The following is a 19,201-nucleotide window of genomic DNA, read 5'->3' as shown; positions in this document are numbered from 1 at the left end:
GCAAACAGTGTGTGGGCAACTCTTTCTTGCCACAGGTTCTGCTGTGCTCCACAACAGTTGTCTGGCACTTGGAGCTGCTAAAGAGATGCTGTTTCTGGTCATCTTTTTATTTTGTTTTTTTGCCAAGGAAGACCTAACAGCCCAAGTCAGACCCTCACCCTTGCTACATACTGAGAGCCAGGTGGAGCTGTGTTGCTCAGAGACTTTCTGGCCCTAATCATGGGGACCATAACCTTCTCTTAGAAAGTCCCTAAATGCATACAAGACACGCACAGTTACGCACAGGAGGTTTTTTTCTCCCGGATTCCCTTCTTCTGATGGCACTCAATGAAAAGTTCTTGGCAAGAACAGCCTGTAGTGAGAGGTTTGCCATGCATGCCATGACAGCCACATCACGTTTATACCACTGCTTTATGGCAGCAGCCATCATCATCATGTAGAGTATACAAACCAAGCTATTGTTGTGTCACTGGCCTTATGACGTCACAAGTAAGGTGATCCATGAAATTCTATCTTGGCTTTCCTACCCTCTGTTCCAGAGGCTCTGTTCAAATGCAGTTCTTCAATATTTGTTTTTTGCAAGAATCAAAGGACAGCCTTTCCCAAAGACATAGTGTATAGCTCTTATATGAATGTCAGAGTGGCTCAGGTCACCATAAAAAAGGTTACAGCAAATCATGCTCTGATGTTGGTGCTCTACTCACTAAGTACCACAGAAGTCATATTAAAAATAAATTAGAAACCCTGCTAGATTAATTCTGCAGTTATCTTTAAGCAGAAGCATACTAAAAGTAATACTAAACACAGAGACATTTTTAAAAAGCATCCTATTTCTTATTGCATTTTATTACACCCTTTTCAGCTTTGTGGAATTTACTGTCAATACTAATGCAGAGTTTTGTCTTTTCTCTAAAGCTCTGTCATGGTTCAGGAATACCACTTCCCAGTTCAGTGCCCCTGCCAAGACTCTCACCAACCAGATGTCACTTGCTCCTTCCCTCCTTTCCTTCCCCTTCCCCGATGCAGGGATGGGGTTGAGCTTTGGAGGCATGAGGGTGAAAATTACAGCTGAGATAAAAACAACTTGATGGAAACAGCAATGAGATAAAAAAATGAAAAGTAACAGCAGCAGCAGCAATACTAACAACAAAAGGTATGAGACAAAGAAATTATTTACATGGAAATAAAACAATATCCTTCACCTCCTAGCCTCCCATGATTTCTCCAAACATCTTTACTCACAACCCTGGCAAGTGATGAGATAGTATCAAATAACATCAGGGTCTGGCCATGTTCCCTTTCCAGCTGCTTAAAAATCTCATCCTGTCCTGGCCAAAACCAGGACAAAGGTTCACTAAATATGCTGACAAAAATGTTATTAACCAGCACAACAGGAGAAAAAACAGGTACAACAAGCAATACTTTAAAAAATGGCTGTCATCGTCTCTCTTCTAACCAATCTTTTTCGTGGGCTTACCAACCCAGCAGCGAATTCAGCAGAGAGGGTGAAGTGGATAGGGATAGGCAGGCATTAAGATCTGTGTAAACCATCTACAAAACTGCTGCAAAATACCATGACTTCAGCTATTATTTTGTTGGTTTAGTAGTAACTGAGTGGGAAGGTAATTTCCTAGCAATCAATGAACATAACTTTGCCAGCGCAATCAATCACTGCCCCAGAATCCATTATTTAGGAGGGGAAGTGTTTACAAGAAAAACCTCGTAAGTGGTTTGGAAGTTAAACTGAGAAAGAGTTGCCAAGGGCCATCTTCTCAATGGATATGTATTATCCAATCAGGAAGCCTGTGGCTCAGCATCACCTTATACCTTATATCTGAGATTAGAGATACATAGGCTGAAAAACGGGAAAAAACCTCCCCCTGCCACAGGGACAATGGTCCATCAAAGGCATTTAACCTAACAACCCATAACTTCTCCATAAAATGTGGATATCACAGAGTAATCCAAGTTTCTAACATTTTTACATTGCCTCACATATAAATCTGCATTTCTATCAGAGAATCATACTTCAAAGGCCAGAATTAGCTTTCTTGTTACTGAAACGTGAACCTACCTTTCTATCCAGGTAGATTTCTTATCCTCACACAGCATTTTGATCTCAAAAAAAAAGCACAGTGAACAGACTTCTACCAAAAAAGTAGATGTGAAATAAGGACCCACGGGTAATGGGACATTCCACAATGCCATATTTAGAAGTCAAGTATTGAACTCAGAAGTCAAGTGTCCAGTGTAAGAGTCAGAGGTTGCACAGCCAAATTAGGTACCCTGAGCACTGTGCATTGGAAGGAAAGGCTCTGATATCCCACCCACCAGCACTGGGATGCCTTCATGCCTGAGAGAAACACAGACCATCAGTTGGACACACAGCTTCAAAACTGGCCCTAAGCACCTCTGCAAAATAGGGATTTAGAGCCTCAAATTACATTTACCTTCTTATTAGCACCTTAGTGGTACAATACTTTGCCAGGAAGAGAGAGTTTAAAGTAGGATTCAGGGCACCAGATTGTCCCATTAAAACATATTCCACTGTCTTCAGCAGAGAAGGGTGGCAGAGTGGAGTATCTTGTAATAGTGTGCACAATACAGCTTTGCAAATGTTCAGTGAAATATTAAAGTGGCTTTTCTGGATCATCGGTCCCTGGCATATCAGGCAGCCACAAGGTATAATCTTTCACATATAGTCCTAGAACTTACATGAATTAAACAAAGTCTGTCCTTAACAGATTATCTTTTTCTCATTCTCTTTACCGCAAGAAAGTTGTAAAACCTTAAACCTTGTTCTAACTAAACCAAAAACCAAATTCATGGGAAATTAGGTTACACCCAATTGTTCTTGTGCCAAGAACAGTTGGCCTTTAACTGGAACATCTAAACTCACTAGGAGATGCTTTTAATCCTTCAGTACTTGTTGAGAGAAATATATCTTCTCTTAATCCTGGCTATGCTCAACTGATTAAGTCAAAATCTGTTGTGCGAGGAGACATGAATGCTTCCTTCCTTTCTGTGGAACTTGTAGTAACTCTCTTTGTAAGACTTCTGGCTTAAAAGCTCTTTTTTCTTGATAGTAACTATTTTAACTCTATCCCTTATGCAAACTGCTCAGGAACTTAACGCACTTTCTACTTGAAGTCCCTCTGTTCACACACCCCAAACTCACATTTTCCTGTTACAGGGACATTTATATTTTTTTCCTTTCCACTATTTTTTTCAGCTGCCAAGTTCCCATTTTTAGCTTGTAATGATTTCATTACCTCATCCCAGGTCTCCTATTTTAACCCTGCTCAACATACACCTTTTCTTGCATGGCAGTCCAGATTCCATGTACTTCCAAAAGCTTTGTGACAGATTTGCTACTGAATTCTAATAAGATTTGAGGCATTGCATTTCCACTGACTTCATGCTCCAGCTGTACCTGTGTAGAAAGGTGCAAAACCATGACATATTTGATGATGATAAAGGGGGCCTATCATGCTTATTAGTGTTAAGCTTCTTTTTTCCTTTCTTCGTTTTCTGTAGTTCCTATAGGATTATTTTGTTTGTTTTATGATGTTTCAGTTTCTGTCTCTTTGCATATCTGTGGGATTATTGAGCCCACTTCAGCTGAGCTGAACAGAAAGAAAACAGCTTAGCATTGAAAGGCTCTTCATAATTTGGGATTAAGAGCAAGGGGCTCACCTTGATAGGCATGGAAAAACTTATACTCCAAAACATGCTGGCTATGTCCACTCTTCTTTCTGGAGGATGGTCACAGGCCCAGATTATCCCTCGCTTTCTCATGGGTTGGAACCACACCAAAAACCATGCTAGTGAGTAAACCACTGCCTGCCAGTCTTTTATCTGCATTTTTTGCTGACACAGCCTAAGGAATCAGCTCTGTTCCTTGCTCTGTTTCATATTCCTGCAAATTCAGAGGCAAATTGCTCCGTTAAAATGGGGATGAGCTCTCCACTGTAAAATGGTAAGTGTTGGGAGGAATGGATTAGAAGTGGAAGACTGGAGAGGAGGAGTGCAAATCACTTGAGTGATGTTGCAGCTGGGAGTGACTCTTAATAAGCCTGTGTGAACAGCAGGCCAGTCAGGTACCAGGTTTAAGGGTGCCTGTGTCTCCACTTGAGTACTCCTGTCCATGTGCTGCTTTGGGGGTCCCCTGCTTCCCGAGGTAATGGAAATAAATTTACTCCATGGTCAAGACACAAGTTTGTGGTTGTCCCAGTTGTCTGCCTGTGTTGACTCACACAACAACTATTACTCTAGTGTTTGAGATGAAAAAAGATAATAGAAAACTTTTAAAACATAAGATGTCCCTTTTTCTAGGGGATGGGGGGAGAGGAAAGGTGAATTTCTTTCCTCCGCACTTCAAATTCTGTTTCTAAACAAGTCATGAACACATCACAATTAAAGATTCCCTTCTGGTACACCTATGAGCAGAATAATAATTTATGTATAAGCCAGTAAATAAATCTGTATCACATTTGTTTCTTTTTGCTCTTTGTCCTACTTCTTTCAATTCCTATTTATGAGGCTCTTATTTTTCACCTGAAACTCGAAAAAGCGTTTCCACTAGGAAATACAGATAGGAGGTGGCACTCATCCTTGTGTTAACTCTGGTTTTCATTTGCAGTTACTGACCATCTGTCCAAATAGGCTGGAATTAGAATAGAGAATGAAAACTTGCAAATTAAAGTCATCCCAATGTCAAAATATAATCAAATTTTCAAGAGTGAGGAATATTGTAAAGCATTAACAAATTTTTTAGAGATATTGTACTCAGCAGACTGGTCTTTTATAAAGCAGTGTGATGCCTGGATGAGCACACCTCTGATACACACTCCTTCCCCCAACCATTTGCACACTTGACAAACAATAAGCCATGTCAGATGGAACTTTGAGTAACCGAGGCTTTTTCTCATAGCATGTAATTCCAGAATGCCCAAAGATTTTCTATTAAAAAAAAAGGTAACAGAGAAAAATAGTTTTTCAAAATGGAAAAAAAAAAAAAAAATTTGCATTACCTAAGGAAAAGAAATCAAACATTTCATAACACTTTTTCCCCCAGTGTCTGTACCCTCACGGGTGGGTGGTGTCCTCCTACACTTGGCTGCAGCCAGTTAAGTGCATCTGGCAGCAAACTCTAATCAGCCCCTACTGGTACTAAGAATTTCTCTGTGATCACATTGGTATCCTGGTTTCTTACTCTCCATTTTTGGCTGGGTTTTGGTTGTGTCCACATCAGCTCCACCCTGTTACCTCTTCCCCACGCATTTCACGTCCTCCGAAGCCTGTTTAGCCTCAGCAGCTCCCTCAGTTGTGATACAATCACCCCTCCAAAAGTTCTCTTCTTGGCCCAGACACCTAAGGGAAGACATACATTTTTGGGAGGAAAGAAGCAAGATCAATCTATTATGGACACATGGATATGTTTTACCTTCCCAGATCAGTGAGAAGTTGTTCCCATGCTGTTTCATCTGCACCCACACCAGTGCTATAAATAAATGTCACAGAACGCTCTGAGTTGGAAGGGACCCACAGGGATCTTTGAGTCCAGCTCTTAAGTGAATGGCACAGATGGGGATTGGACCCACAATCTTGGCGATATTAGCACCAAGCTCCAACTGAGTTGAAAAATTTCACTAACCAACCCAGAAACTGGCTAATGGGATGGTTTGCACAGGAATTTCTGCAGAGAACATGTTTTCTTGATGTTCAGAGCATGTCTTTGGTGTGCTGAAATTCTGAGATCCTCATCTGCCGAATTCCCTGAAAAAAGAAGGGGAGCCTTTCAGTCCCGACACATCCTCAAAGCTGTCCTTTGATACTAACCCAGCCCTTGCCAAATGTCTGTTTCCAGCTTGCCTCCAAGCTGCCCACAAAGCTATCTGCTGTGGTGACTGGCAGCCACTGGACCCCACTAAACAGCAGAAGGGAAGAAATTCCTCCAGAGGACAATCTGCAGAAGGAACACGCCTTACACGCGCAAATTGCCTGTTGGAGGATATTTTGTCTCTCCGTTGGCTATGTGAGGGACCAGGGGAGATCAGCCTTCTGACTCAAAAAATGCACGTAGATGCCTGAAGTTCAGTAATATAATTCACAGGGTTGCTAAGCATATATAACTTCCTAGGTTTGCAACAGATAAGAGATCTAACTACATTTTGATGCCTGTGATAACGTGCTGGGAGTAGAGGGAGGCTCTAATCCGTCATCAAGTACATCCATCACCAAAACTGGATTTTCATTTAATTGGCAAATTTTATTACATTTTCCAGTTTGGTTTTAGCAACCCATATAAGCCCTTCTACTGATAAAGAAACTAGGCCAGACAGTGGTTTTGTGTCTGCTACAGACCAGCAAGACAATTTCTGGAGCTGTGTATAGAATCACAACAAATTATTTGCATATGTCTGTACAAGAAGCCAGATTGTCCCAAGGACCTTGGGGAAAGACTTTACAGAGACTGAAAGGACAGCCAGCTACCAAATGTTCCCAATCCAGTGCTTAATTAGTGCAGTCATACAGCACTGAAAACAGCTGAACATTAAAACCTCCTCAGAAAAAGGCAGAAATGGAGTCCTCCTACATTCAAATGAAAATTCTCACCTATCAGTAACAACCAACACCTTTCTCCTTCGCTGCTCTGGAAAGGCATCAGCTGCCTGTGAAAACCTGCTGCTATTTTGCTTTATCAAGTTGCTGCTCAGTGCAGCAGTGTCCAGAGCACTGTGTCCCAGTCTGGTGGCACTCTGGAGCAAAAGACCCAGTTCAGCTCTTTAAACTTATTTCTACTTGGCAGGAGTGAAAGGCAGAAAGAAAAGGCTCTGACAGTTCCCAGTCAAGTATAAGCCATAAAGGAATTTCCCTGCATACTCAGTTCTTCATAGGTTAGCTAATAAAGGTGGTGAGCGTTATGTTGTCAGTAAAAGTGATGATTTTCAGCTACCCGAAGCAGAAAAAATACATGTGTTTCTGCTCAGCCACAGAAGCCTTTAACATGATGATGGCTTGTTTTCGACTTTTTTTTTTTTTTCACACCTCAATGCTATAATTCCTCAAAGACCTTATGACAATCGAGGTGTGTTTCGCAGTGACTAGAGTTGTTGCATAATTGTGAACAAAGTGACACATATTTCTTTTATCTCATTATCTTAATCTGAGTAGACGTAGTGAGTCACAGAGACAAGAATACATGCTAATATCCAAGGAAAAAAAAAAGAGATAATTTTAGATAAGATAAAAAAGAAATGGATGACTCTAATTGTTATATAACATGAACCTTTGTATCCTCCTGTGTCCCAGATACAGGTACAGATCTGAAATACCACAAATTCCCTAACAATAGACCAGGTTAAAGAACAAGCCACCTTCTGCCCCAGACATGCAGCCCCACAAAAAAACTATAAAGATATCAGAGAAGCTAAGTACACATGCTGGCTCTCAATAAAATAAACAACTGGCAGGAGGGAGCAAACAGTAAACTCACTGAATACTTCATTACCCATTTCAATTCTTTTGTTCCCTAAGGGAGTTAGTAGAGCAAAAGCACTCTTACTCTCTCTAATCCAGTCCTCAAATTTATAATCTCTTTGAGATAGGAAAGGCAATTTGCAGCGAGCTCATGGTAAGTGATTCGCATTTCCCAGTGATTTTATGCACTTGGCCACTGTACTTCTGGTGGAGGCAGGAAACCTACATGGATTTAAATGGCACAAGGATCTGCTTCCATTAGAACCCTGTCTCCAAGGATGGTATCAGTCACCAGGAAGCACACACTTGAGAAGGCCTCATTAGACAATTGAAGACAAATAACTAGTGCTAAACAGAAAGAAAAAAGGGCCAGCTTCTTCTCATTGCTTAAGTGGAGGGGTGAAGGGTAACTTCCCTAAGACCTGCATCTCAGCCCCAAGCAAAGAGCTTTGATTCCCTTCAGTCTATCCTCTGTGCCAGCCCATGGCCTCTCTTGTTCTGCAAAGCTGCTCTAAGCATTTTGACACCTCAACTAACAATTCTGCCAGCAGAATAACTCTGATGCTCTTCTACTATATTCAGTGAAGTTACTCAAGATGAAAATAATCTGTTCTCCGGTCATCAGCCACCCAAGGGATAGGAGTGTGCAGAGGATGGTCCTGTTCTTCCCCTTCTCATCCCTGAGGGGACCACTGGGGGGATTAAAACCACAGGTGTATCCTGTCCCAGAGGTAAAAAAGTGTTCACCCTTCTTCTCCAACCAGTCCTTCTTCAGTGTGGGGGATATTCGGCTGGCAGGAGATGGTGTACGTGGTTCTCTACAACAAGTAAACAGGAATCCCCAGATGCACCTGCTTCCAACAGTGTGTCTGCTCCTGCAAGAGGGAATTCAATTCTCAAAGGGCAGTGCCAGAAGTAGGGATGCTGGCTGGGTAGAAGACAAGCAGGGACAAAGACATGTGGGAGTGGACTCATGGGTTTCTCCCAAGAAGATCTTGTGAGAAAAGGAAAAATAATAATATAGATAAGGAAGAGAAACAAATAAAACTAACAGAAGGGAATTTGGTAAATATGAGAAAGATACTGTACAAACATTCAGGCTGTGGGTGGGGTGTCATTTAGTCCAGGGAAAAATACACAAGAGGTTCAGAGGGAGGGCGGGGACTCAGAGCCCCTGGGGACATCTGCAAGCCACATTTTGCAGCTGGGAATGCCCATTAGGGCTGAGAGAAAAACAGCAACGCTATGTCTCTACTGACCATGAACTAAGGGGGGAAAGGACCCAAACTATGTTTTGAAGATCAAAATGAAGATGTGTAGGCTGATTGTACAGCAGAGAAGAAATATCTGTGATACTCCATATGTTTGAGGACAGGATTATTCCATTTAAAACAGAACTCTATTCCCTGACTTTGGGTTTCATCAAGATAAGCACTCTGGTGAGGTATAGATGCTCCTCTTTCCTGGTTTTATTGCCAACTTTTTTGTCTTACTTTAAATAAAACGGGAATGTAACCACTGAAATTTTATGGACCCTCCAGGGGATGCCCTTGTCGGAACAGAATTTACTGCAAGCATCCTTAGCTTCCACAAGACAGAAATACTTATTAGATCAGTATGGATGAGAGAATTTTCAAATCTAACACCAGGGTATAAAAGTTTTGTGCATAAAAAAAGGCAAATTGGGTTTTTGCTCTGGAGAGAAACATTCATAAATCAATCAATGGATGGTATAATACAGGATGTAATGTGAAGCAAGAGGCTCAAGAAAAAGAGAAAGTAAGATAATAATTTCAGAAAATTGAAATAGAAATAATAGTTTTGATTATCAATAACTCACTTATCATAAAAAGTGGGGGTGATGTGGGGAGAGGAGAATTTTTAAGACACAGAGATGCCACTGGTTTTCAGGGGAAGTGACAACTGTTTTGAATACACAGCAGAAACCATGAGTGAGAATAGAAAGTTCAGCTTCACTCCTGGAAATCTGTTTGCTTCATGTTAATATGAAATATAAGAAATGTCATAGAGGCTGGTTTTCTGCAAAATTGTATTATTCCATATAATTTAAAAACAAACTAAATGGTCTTTAAGATGTTTGTTTAGAGTTGACATTTAAAAGTAGGATTTATTATTTATATGGTCCTTCAGACAGTTTGTCCTTTAGCTATACTTGAGGAATATGGCTTCAAAGCAAAAGTCATGGTTAAATCAGATTGCTGCGGAAAAGAAAGAGATAAGACAGGAGATAATTCAGGCATGTCTTTTCAAGAGCAATTCTTGGTCGTGGTACGAGCTTGAAAACAATGTGACTTTAAGACATCAACAAGCAGGAGCTCCATGCCTTTTGGTGCTAATCATCTTTCACATCCATACCACTGCCTTTAGCTAGCATTGAGGATATTTATCAATTTTCAAGATATGTCCTGTAAATTACTAGCCACTTGTAATGTCATATGAAAAAATAAATCAAAAATCAAATAATTTAATACTTACTGTAAGCCAGGAAAATACTGTGAATTTCCTTCAAGGTAGATTTCATCGTTCTATTCAAATTTTGTAAAACAATTACCCTGTTTCCTCAGAAAAACAAACATAATGGATTTTCCCCAGTTTGCTTTTAGATGGCCAAGATGCTGGATTTAATTTTCAGTCGATCTCTCCTAAGACTTTACACTGAAGGCAGGGTTATATCAAAATCAGTGTTTGAACAAGTGATTAGAGGAGTAGACTGCACATTGTGTTAATTTAAAGAATTCTTCTTCCAAGGAGACAATTTGATAGACTCCATGAATATCAGTGTTACTTTTTCAAACCATTCTTAAAATTAGTGAGTTGGTTCAGGCCAGTTAAACAACATACATAGCTGGCATATGTGACTGTAAGCAATATTGTATCCACCCTGACAGATCACGGGACCATAAAGGAAAAGGGTTGGAAATTTAGGTCACTCAGGTCTTAAAGAGAAAATTCTCCATATCTCCTCAGAGTACAAACTATTATTCTGGCTAATTAGCCACCGAGTCTTTCCCAGTCTATTGAAGTGCCATTGCATCAGAGCACATTTTCCATTCTTGAGGACAGGCATTGCTGATAGAAGATCTCTGAGGTGCTGTTGCTTGAACACAGGAAGGAAAGACTTTGCAGAAACCAGACAAGAGCACATACTCATGAATATAGTGAAGGCCAGGACAAGAAGCATCACATACTCCTTTTACACACAGGCTACCTATTTTTTCCACGGATTCATCACTTCCCATAACTGTGTCCTTTTTAAAGTTTGTTGATGTGATTTGCATTAGGACAAGGCTCACATATGGTCATTTACTGCATTTCACTTGTGGATCGTTAATAACAAAGTGTGGCCTCTCTGCTGCTTGGAATTGAGCACAGCACAAGGAAAAAAGGAATAATTCCACAAACTTTGTCTTTTGGTTATTTGTTCACAAAGTATTAATTGTCATTTGGAGCACTGGGATCCATGTTCAAAGGATCATGTGCTCTAAGAATGAATTCATTCCAAGACTTCATAATCTGCTCTAGTATATTCCTAATGGAAAAACCTGCATGAAACAGATTATTCTTTCTGTTTTATCCAAGGATTTAGAACAAATTCTTTACGAGTACCAAACCATTCAGCACCATTCTTGTCCTACAAGGTGTTTGTGGCTGGTCTAATTCCGCCATGAAGGTCACACATTGCTTTGTTCTGAGATCCATAGGGATCACTTCAAATGATGGAATAAAAGAGCATGTAGTCATAATGAATGCTGTTACAGGGATATAATTTTGATAAGCTTCTGACAGATACCCGCCTCCTAAGGCATGGCAGAGTGCTCTGCTTTCAAAGCACTTTGAAAACACATATAAAGGGTCTGGTTTTCAATGGTCACATACATTTTTATGGATGAACTTTGCAAATTTGGTGAGTGTTTTTGTGTTGTAATTCAGCAGTGCCACTGTCAGGCCCCAGGAAACTGAATTCTGCAACAGGAACCAGGGCCTCACTCCAGCTCTTAGCCCAGCCAGGAGAGCTGTGTGAGCTTTCTGCTGCTCAACATGGTATTTGGCATGTCTCCCCTTTGTAGCTAACTTCTATCCACACAGCCATGATTGCTTACTCTGGATACTGATGTTGGGGTCCTGAGTCCTCATTTCAGAGTGACCACCCAGTATCTAAGGTTCACACTTTAAGACCAAACACCTGGCTTTGGTCTGGACCCACTGTTCCCTCCTGTTCTCCACAGTGTTCTGACTGCCTAGACTTTGATCACTCACCCTTCCCACAGCCACAAATTTAAAAGCAGCATTGATTTTTCTGACATCAAGCCCTGGCTTGTATTTCTTACAATACCTGACTGCCATCCTCATCCTGGAGTCCAGCCTGGCACTAGTCACAGTTGTGTGGGATTTCCCACATCTGCAGTGTGTCCCTAGTGTCTGCAGCTACAGAACATCCTAAATTGTCTTGACTGTTATGGATTTTGTTTACATAAAGCATGACAAGGTACAGTGCAAGCAAACTCTCAGGTATTTAAATATTAAGAACAAGAACCCAGGCATGAGTATTCTCATGCTTTTCTGACTAATGATAGCATTATTATTTTGCTCAGTGATTCCTCTCTTTCTTCCACTAGTGCTTTTCCTTTTGATTGGCTTTAAAGAACATCCAGTCTGAGAAAAAGCAGATGCCAATGTTCCCTGAGTGCTCCCTAGTGTGTCCCTGTGGGGCCATGTTATCAATGCTTTAAACCAACCCATGAAAGTGGCGTTACCCTCAGCCCTCCTCCTTTTCATGGCTTACTAATAGGCAAGTCTTTCTTTCAAACTAGCGTTTCCTCTATTATTAGAGAGTTTTGTTACTGTGAGCACATCTAGAAGCAAAGAAGTTGAGTCCCTCTTGACTTGGCAGTGTCTGCAAAGTAGAAGTGTGTGCCTGAGGGTGTCATACACACCTTCTCTGCATTCTGATAAACAGGTTCTTCCAAACCTAAGGTTTAATACTCTGAAATGTAAACTGTACTCATGTCTACTCTATAGCATCTAACACTATGAGAGATGAAGACTGCCTGGAGCCTGTCCAAAAAAATTAACAAAGCAGTGGCAGATTCCTCACAAGCAGCAAACCTCATTTTTGAAAATACATAAATTCACCTCCACCAATATAAGAGTTGTGAGTTAATAGTCACTGTCTAAAGACCTTCAGGCTCCTTGTTGCCAGAAGCTTCTGGTGATGTTAATATGGTTCACATAGATTGTGCATGTGACTAATGGCAATACATGTTATGGCTAACTGAGACCGTGGGCATGAGAGATTTTCCTATAAATTCCACGGCAAAGGTGCAGAGGGCACCAGCAGGACATGGTCTGAACTGAGTCTACCATGACCCTGTGCAGACAGGCTTATGGAACAAGACTTCTTGTCCAAGATGGAAAGAGCAGCAACTGCCAGCTCTGGTCATTTGTCTTAGAGATGTGTTTGACACGTGAAGATTTGCCAACAGAATTTAGCCTTCTGTGAACAACTCTTCTATGACCACAGGGAATCTGCCTCCTTCTTGTGCTAAAGTGAGGGAATGTGCTTCTTTTGGAGCATATTTGCAATGTGATCAAACATGCTGGAAAAACTGAGGAATGATGGGAAACAACAAAGTAAAATACCTCTGAGGTATGAGGTTTGCCATCCTAATATCTGTGAAAGCTGTTGTCTGTGCAGAATGAGTGTAGAAGAAAACATATGTAAGTTTTGAACAAAGTATGAGTGCATATCCATCAGAAAGGTGGAAGAAAGATGGGATGGGGGAAAATATCTTTCACAAAGTCTGTTTATATGCTTATATATTATGTTGAAAGCCATTCCAAACTCCCTTACATCACTTACTTCCTCTGGACTGAAAAGAATATGCATTCAGTACAGATGTCCCACTTCACCATTTTAAAGTATTTCTTATCTTTAACTTTAGAAAGTTGATTCTATTAATCAGAACAGAAGAGAGTGTGACAGCCAGAAGGGGAACTAGTGGAAAGCAGAGAATATTTATTGCAGCCTTTTGGGGCCCAGGGTATCCAAGTCTTATTTAATATTTTGACACATTGAACACTAAGCTTTTTTTTTTTTTTTTTTTTTTTTTTTTTTTTTTTTAATCAACATCACTCAGCTCTGATACATAAATACAGGCATCTATTAATTACACTGGCAGATAATATATATGAAGATGCCTACTTAACTTCCACTTATGAGAAAATGTATTATATTCATCAGGGCTGCCCCAAGGACATTGAGTGACTTGTCCTTGTGAAGATATGCTTGGCCCCCAATTAAAATCTTGAACAGAAACATCCACTTTTCTCATGAGACAGCTACTTTGACAGGCATCAAACAGTACCTTTCCTTAGCCTCAGGGTATAGGAGCCAGAACAAGTCAAGAATTAAACATTGTAATGAGAGTGGATTTTCACTGCTTATGTAGATATTTCCTGCACAGCAAATAGAGATGTTACTTGATATGCAGCAGTCAGAGCTCAGATTGTGTCTTTAGACAGAATTTAAAATGGCAACAGAATAGGAAACACCCTCCTTTCCATGCCCAGGGGCCCAGTACATCAGGAGCAAGCAGGAACATACTTGAATCACAACTTGATGTCTAGCTACAAAATAGTGACTTGGAACTGGGCGGGGCAGGAATCTAGTAGAATTCCCTAAGATATACTGGGGGATCAAAACCAACTTCATGTGTATGAAGTTGTCTTTGTTCGTTTTTTTCCTGGCCATCTGCTAGCTACAGCTTTTCTGAAGTGAGAAATCTGACCCCGACTCATCTCATGGCCTGAAGCTGAAGTCCCTGACTAATTATTTCTACCACAGTTAAGAATTTAGACTAGTGCAACGAGCTGACCCACAATGGCTCAACCTTCCTGTGTCCTGGCTATTACCGTGTATTCTGCTCTGCCCAAAACTGGACTGCAGGGAGCTACCTGGCATTTTCCCAGGGAAGGAATGGGCATGGAAGGTGAGTTATAAAACCCACTTATCTAATGGGGGGCTGAACCTATTTCCAAGCCTGAAGAGTGGAAAATCAGATCCCTCAGTGGTTTAAATCGGCGTGTGTTGACTGGCTTCACTCAAGCTTAACCACATCTTGGTTGTACTCTTCCTTTTGTGAAGACTCTGCTAAGACTTCCTAGAGGCAATTCCAGCTTTAAGTAGATAAAGATTTCATTTTGGAAAAAACCTTCAAAGTTGCACCCTCCTCCACCCCCCACAAAAAACAGCAGTGAAATGAAACTCATCCATGCCTAACTGTTCTTGTGGTTTATATAGTCCCGTTATTAATTTTTAATAAATTTTCCTCAAGAGTCAAAATTGAAATTCAGGTTCTGGATCTCAAAGTAACATATTAAGCTGTATTGGATGTCTGGTAGTCATCTGTTACCAATTTTTTTTCCCGAGAACAACTACTTTTCAGACCATTGTATTCACAATTTGTTCATATTCTGTTCTTACTGTGATTTGCAAAGGGATATAATATAAAATGTGCAAGGACAAACTGTGTTTTTCAAGTGTTCCCAAATGAATTTTGAGGGCAAATTCTTTCTGCAAGATTCTACAATACTCTGGGTGACAGATTATAAAAGAATCTATCAACAGGTCAGTCCAGTTGATCTATTCTGCTGCATACTAAGTTTATTTTTTATGAGAAATAGAACTTTTGAATTGGTGGTACAACTTGGAATAGACTTTTCAAAGTCAAATACTACCTAGCTTTACAGTCTTAATATCAGAAGAGATGATAAGCAGCAATGATATTAATAATAAATATTCTGAAAATTGAGATGCAGAACGAGTTACAGCTTGCCTCAACACACATATCTGCAGAAATCTAATCAAGACTGATCTTGTATTCAGAGCCTGAGTGTCTCAGGTGGACTGGAGGCAGGAAAATGGCAGCAAGCTGTCACTTCTTGTAATCCTGGGCAAGGATAAGAGAATGAAGATTAAAGTCCTCTTGCTCAACAAGGAACCAAAGAAAATGTCAAAACAGCAATGCAGAAGACCTCTTTGAGAAGAAAACAAATTCTAACTGTCTCTGAAGTCACCATTCTTTTTTGTACAACATAAAATATTTAGATGCTGAAGAATTAAAAACTGAATTCTGATTGAGGTCATTGTTGACTCACTTGCCCTAAGAAATTCATGCTCATCTTTTCCACAAGTACCTGCCTACAACAAGGATAACGTTTGCTGTAGACATCGCCTCTTTCTAGCCATCATTTGTACAGTCATAAAATTGGAGCTGTGTCTGTGCCTCCCTGACTATATCACAGATAAAGAACACCATGAGATCTACATGGGACCTACATGGGATCCATGTAGGGATCTACATGGGACTTTTGGAAGTTCACTGAAGTTTTAAGGAAAGAGAAATAAAGAGAAAGAGAGAGAGATGATCTTTTTACAGTACTGAAGATTCCCAGAAGTTAGAACAGTAAGTTTTACTCTATACACCTCTGATTATACATCCTCTCTTTGATCATCATTAGAGAATGAGAACTGAATATAGGAGGAGATTTTGTAACCTGTAGTGATTTAATGACTTTTCTTCAGATTTTTCCTTCTCCAGAAATGATTGTTGCTCTGTTTTGCTATGAACTCAGTTTGGCACCCAAGCAATCACTCACATTTCCTCTGTTCAGGCAGACTGGCCACAAGCAAAGCAGCACAACCCTGTACAACAACAGCCAGTGGGGCACTCAGCCAAATTTACCGCCTCCCCTTTCTTTCTGCATACTGCATGTTCTAATACATCATGTTATATATATTTGTCATGTGTCAGAAATAATTTCTGCACGGATGGGTGGATCTACATGTGTGCATACACACACACAGTTTTCTCCACCTGTCCCTTTTCATCCTGTACAACAATTGCCATCCAGACCAGGGGCCTGAAAAGTACATTCTTGGTGTCGAGGACTAATTAGCATATTTGTCATTATGACCAAATCCAGCTCAGTTTGGAGGAATTAGAGGCTTCTGTCAACTGCTACCAGCCTTCAGTATTTGATGTGGCCAGCAGTATTTGTCAGTCCCCACCTGAGCCCAGGTTTCCTGTAATAGCTGATAGCTTCTTTCACTAGTTGTCACTCACAAATTTGCTGAGCCTCCCCAGACCTGCCTCATTACCTGTTTTTTCAAAGGGTGACATCTCATACAAAATGCAGCAAAGCCATCTCGTTCTGCAGAAGGTATCAGCTTTCGGCAGCTCTTTGTTATATACAGAAGCAAATGTCCTTCCATAGTCTCCCACATCACCTTTCATTGACAGAAGCTTCTCACAGCCCCCCCAAACCTGCTCAGGCTGAACTCCTCCAAAATCCACTGTGGTTAGACATACTGGGACTCTGTTGTGTGAGTGACAAGTGCTATCATTTCGCTGCTGCCCCGCTCTCCTCTCCTCCCAGCTTCCTGCCCCTAGGCTTATACTGAGCTTTCTGTAGAGGTCACAGTACCAGCTGGAGTCTCGCATTTTAAAATGCAAGAAGGGTCACTCTGACACTCTCAAGGTCTATTTGGGATTTTCTTTCTATTGAATTTGACATCTTTGACCAATAATAATAAATATCTCCAAGCGGATTGTAAGTAAAGAAATGATACACACCAACAACAATTTTGTTAAAACACGTAGAACTTTGCCAAACTCCGGAAGATCTGCAGCACTTGGCAGCAGATGGAAATATATAACTGCAACCAGGGAAATATTGTGAGTTTACTATCCTCAAAATGTTTACTGTCCTGGAAAATTGTTATTGTACAGAACACATGCCAAGTTAATATTGTAATGGATTTTATGGCTTGGAACTGCAGTTAGCTAGTGCTTGTAGCCAGAGGGCTATATCCTCAGATGGTGTAAAATAAGTGAATGTGAAGGAAATCACAGATTTATCAGGAACAGACTTTTAAATGTGGTACAGCTGGCCTGAGAGTAAACCTGTGGTTGCAAACCTTCTCTTAGAAAAATTGATTCTGTGATTGTGTGTGATTGTGAACATAAGAAATGTATAACTTCTAATAAATGTAGGGGAAGAGAGATGTACAAAATCTGAAGACAGATGTATTAAATCTAATAAAGCAGTCTAAGGATTTTTTTCTAATAATAGAATACAATTATTCCTTTCTGATGCACATGGGACTATTGTGCCTATGATTATGATCACCTGAACCCGCAGAAAAACCTTTGTTGCTCCTACCTGCTTCTTGCAGAGGTGTTGGAGGAGATAAGAACACAGGTGGGGTAGAGAGAGAAGAGCAGACATCAAACTGTTACAGAATGGCTTCTCCTTGTACTGCTCAGGTCTTGTAGCTGGTTCTGTCTCTGCACCAGGCTGACGCCAGCCTCCGGCTAGCTCTGGTCAGCACAGCTACAAGATGTTCCCAGTTCGGATGGGCACGCAGGTTATCTTTGCCTGCTGGCTCGGCTTCTCAGCAGCAGCTGGACTAAATAGTGTCGTGACAGCGGCGGCAGCAGAAAAGGATGGCTCCCAGCTTAGCAGGTTAAAAGATGTTTATTCAGGCCCAGCTGCGGGAAGTCCACAGCTGGTCCAAACCGCAGGCCAGAGAAGCTAGAGAGCAAGAGAGTTTGAATCTCCCTCCTCCACCTTATAACTGGGGAAGGGGTTCAAGGGAGGTTACAACAAGACAACAAATCAGGGGATTCAGGGGGTAACAAGGTGTGCCCACCCCCAAGCCTCTGACCACTAAAATCAAGGGCCAAAGGAATTCCGCCCCAGGGGACCTATCACCTGAAGCCCTCTCCATATGATTTTGCAACCTTGGGAGGGGTCCCAAAGTGATAGGCAGGCTGCCCCAGAGTGAGGGGGGGCAGAGGGGATGGTCCAGGTCAGGTGAGGGGTGGGAGGACTGACACAAAACACCTTATTATACAGAAAACACAAAAGGGGATGGACTGTTACAAAACTGGGGATACAGTGAACTGAACCATAACATAAAACTTCTTATAAAAACCTAATAACACAGTTCTCGCACTGCCACACTCAGGTCCTTTTCCTTGCAGGTCTGTTACCTTCCACCAAAGCTGCTCCATTATTTTAACCTTTCTCCTGCTGCTGTATTTGTCGCATGGTTTTGTACCTGCAAACTTTGACATTATTCTTATCTCTGATTTCACATGGGAAGAAACCACCACCAGAGTGACTCCTTCTTTCCCTTTGCTTTTCCCCACCCTTTCTTTTATAGCTTGAATTTTACATTAAAGGAAAAGCATAAATTAGTCAATAAGATAGTGGCTAGCACAGATTTGAACCTCCAGCTGGACTTACAATATATATCCAAGCTCACTGGGTATATACAAACACCTGGGCTCATTCAGAGCAAACTGTTTTAAGCAGGAGTATCCAGAAGGGAGTTTGAACAGGTCACAATGAAAGGCACATGGTCACTACGGAAACGCATGGTGGAAAATTGTCATCATTAGCACCACCTGGAGAGGATCACCAGAAGGTACCTTCACTGGAGATTCTGCTTCACCTCTTTTTGGCCATCCACGTGTGAAAGCTTTTGCTTTCCCTGTTTTCTTTCTTTCTCTCTCTCCTTTGTATCTTTCCCAACAGTATTTTTAGAGTGGGTGTGTGCCATCAGCTCCATGAATAAAACTTTAAACATTTAAGTCAGTCTCAGAGTCCTTTGTGTGATCCTTTGTATCTC

At 41.0% G+C, this 19,201-nt stretch overlaps 1 long non-coding RNA gene across 1 annotated transcript; it reads right to left on the bottom strand.

The window, feature by feature from the left end:
- Positions 1-5,110: 5,110 nt before the first annotated feature.
- LOC120749503 (uncharacterized) lies at positions 5,111-17,839 on the bottom strand. The gene is made up of 3 exons (XR_005699672.2): positions 17,728-17,839; positions 5,657-5,778; positions 5,111-5,373 (listed from the first exon to the last, which is right to left on the bottom strand). It is a non-coding gene; the product is annotated as an uncharacterized LOC120749503 (long non-coding RNA).
- Between the last annotated feature and the right edge of the window lie 1,362 nt (positions 17,840-19,201).

Source organism: Hirundo rustica, chromosome 2 (genome assembly GCF_015227805.2).
Source record: "Hirundo rustica isolate bHirRus1 chromosome 2, bHirRus1.pri.v3, whole genome shotgun sequence".
Taxonomy (NCBI): domain Eukaryota; kingdom Metazoa; phylum Chordata; class Aves; order Passeriformes; family Hirundinidae; genus Hirundo; species Hirundo rustica.
Note: the sequence above shows the minus strand (reverse complement) of the source record. Positions and strands in the feature narration are given on the sequence as shown.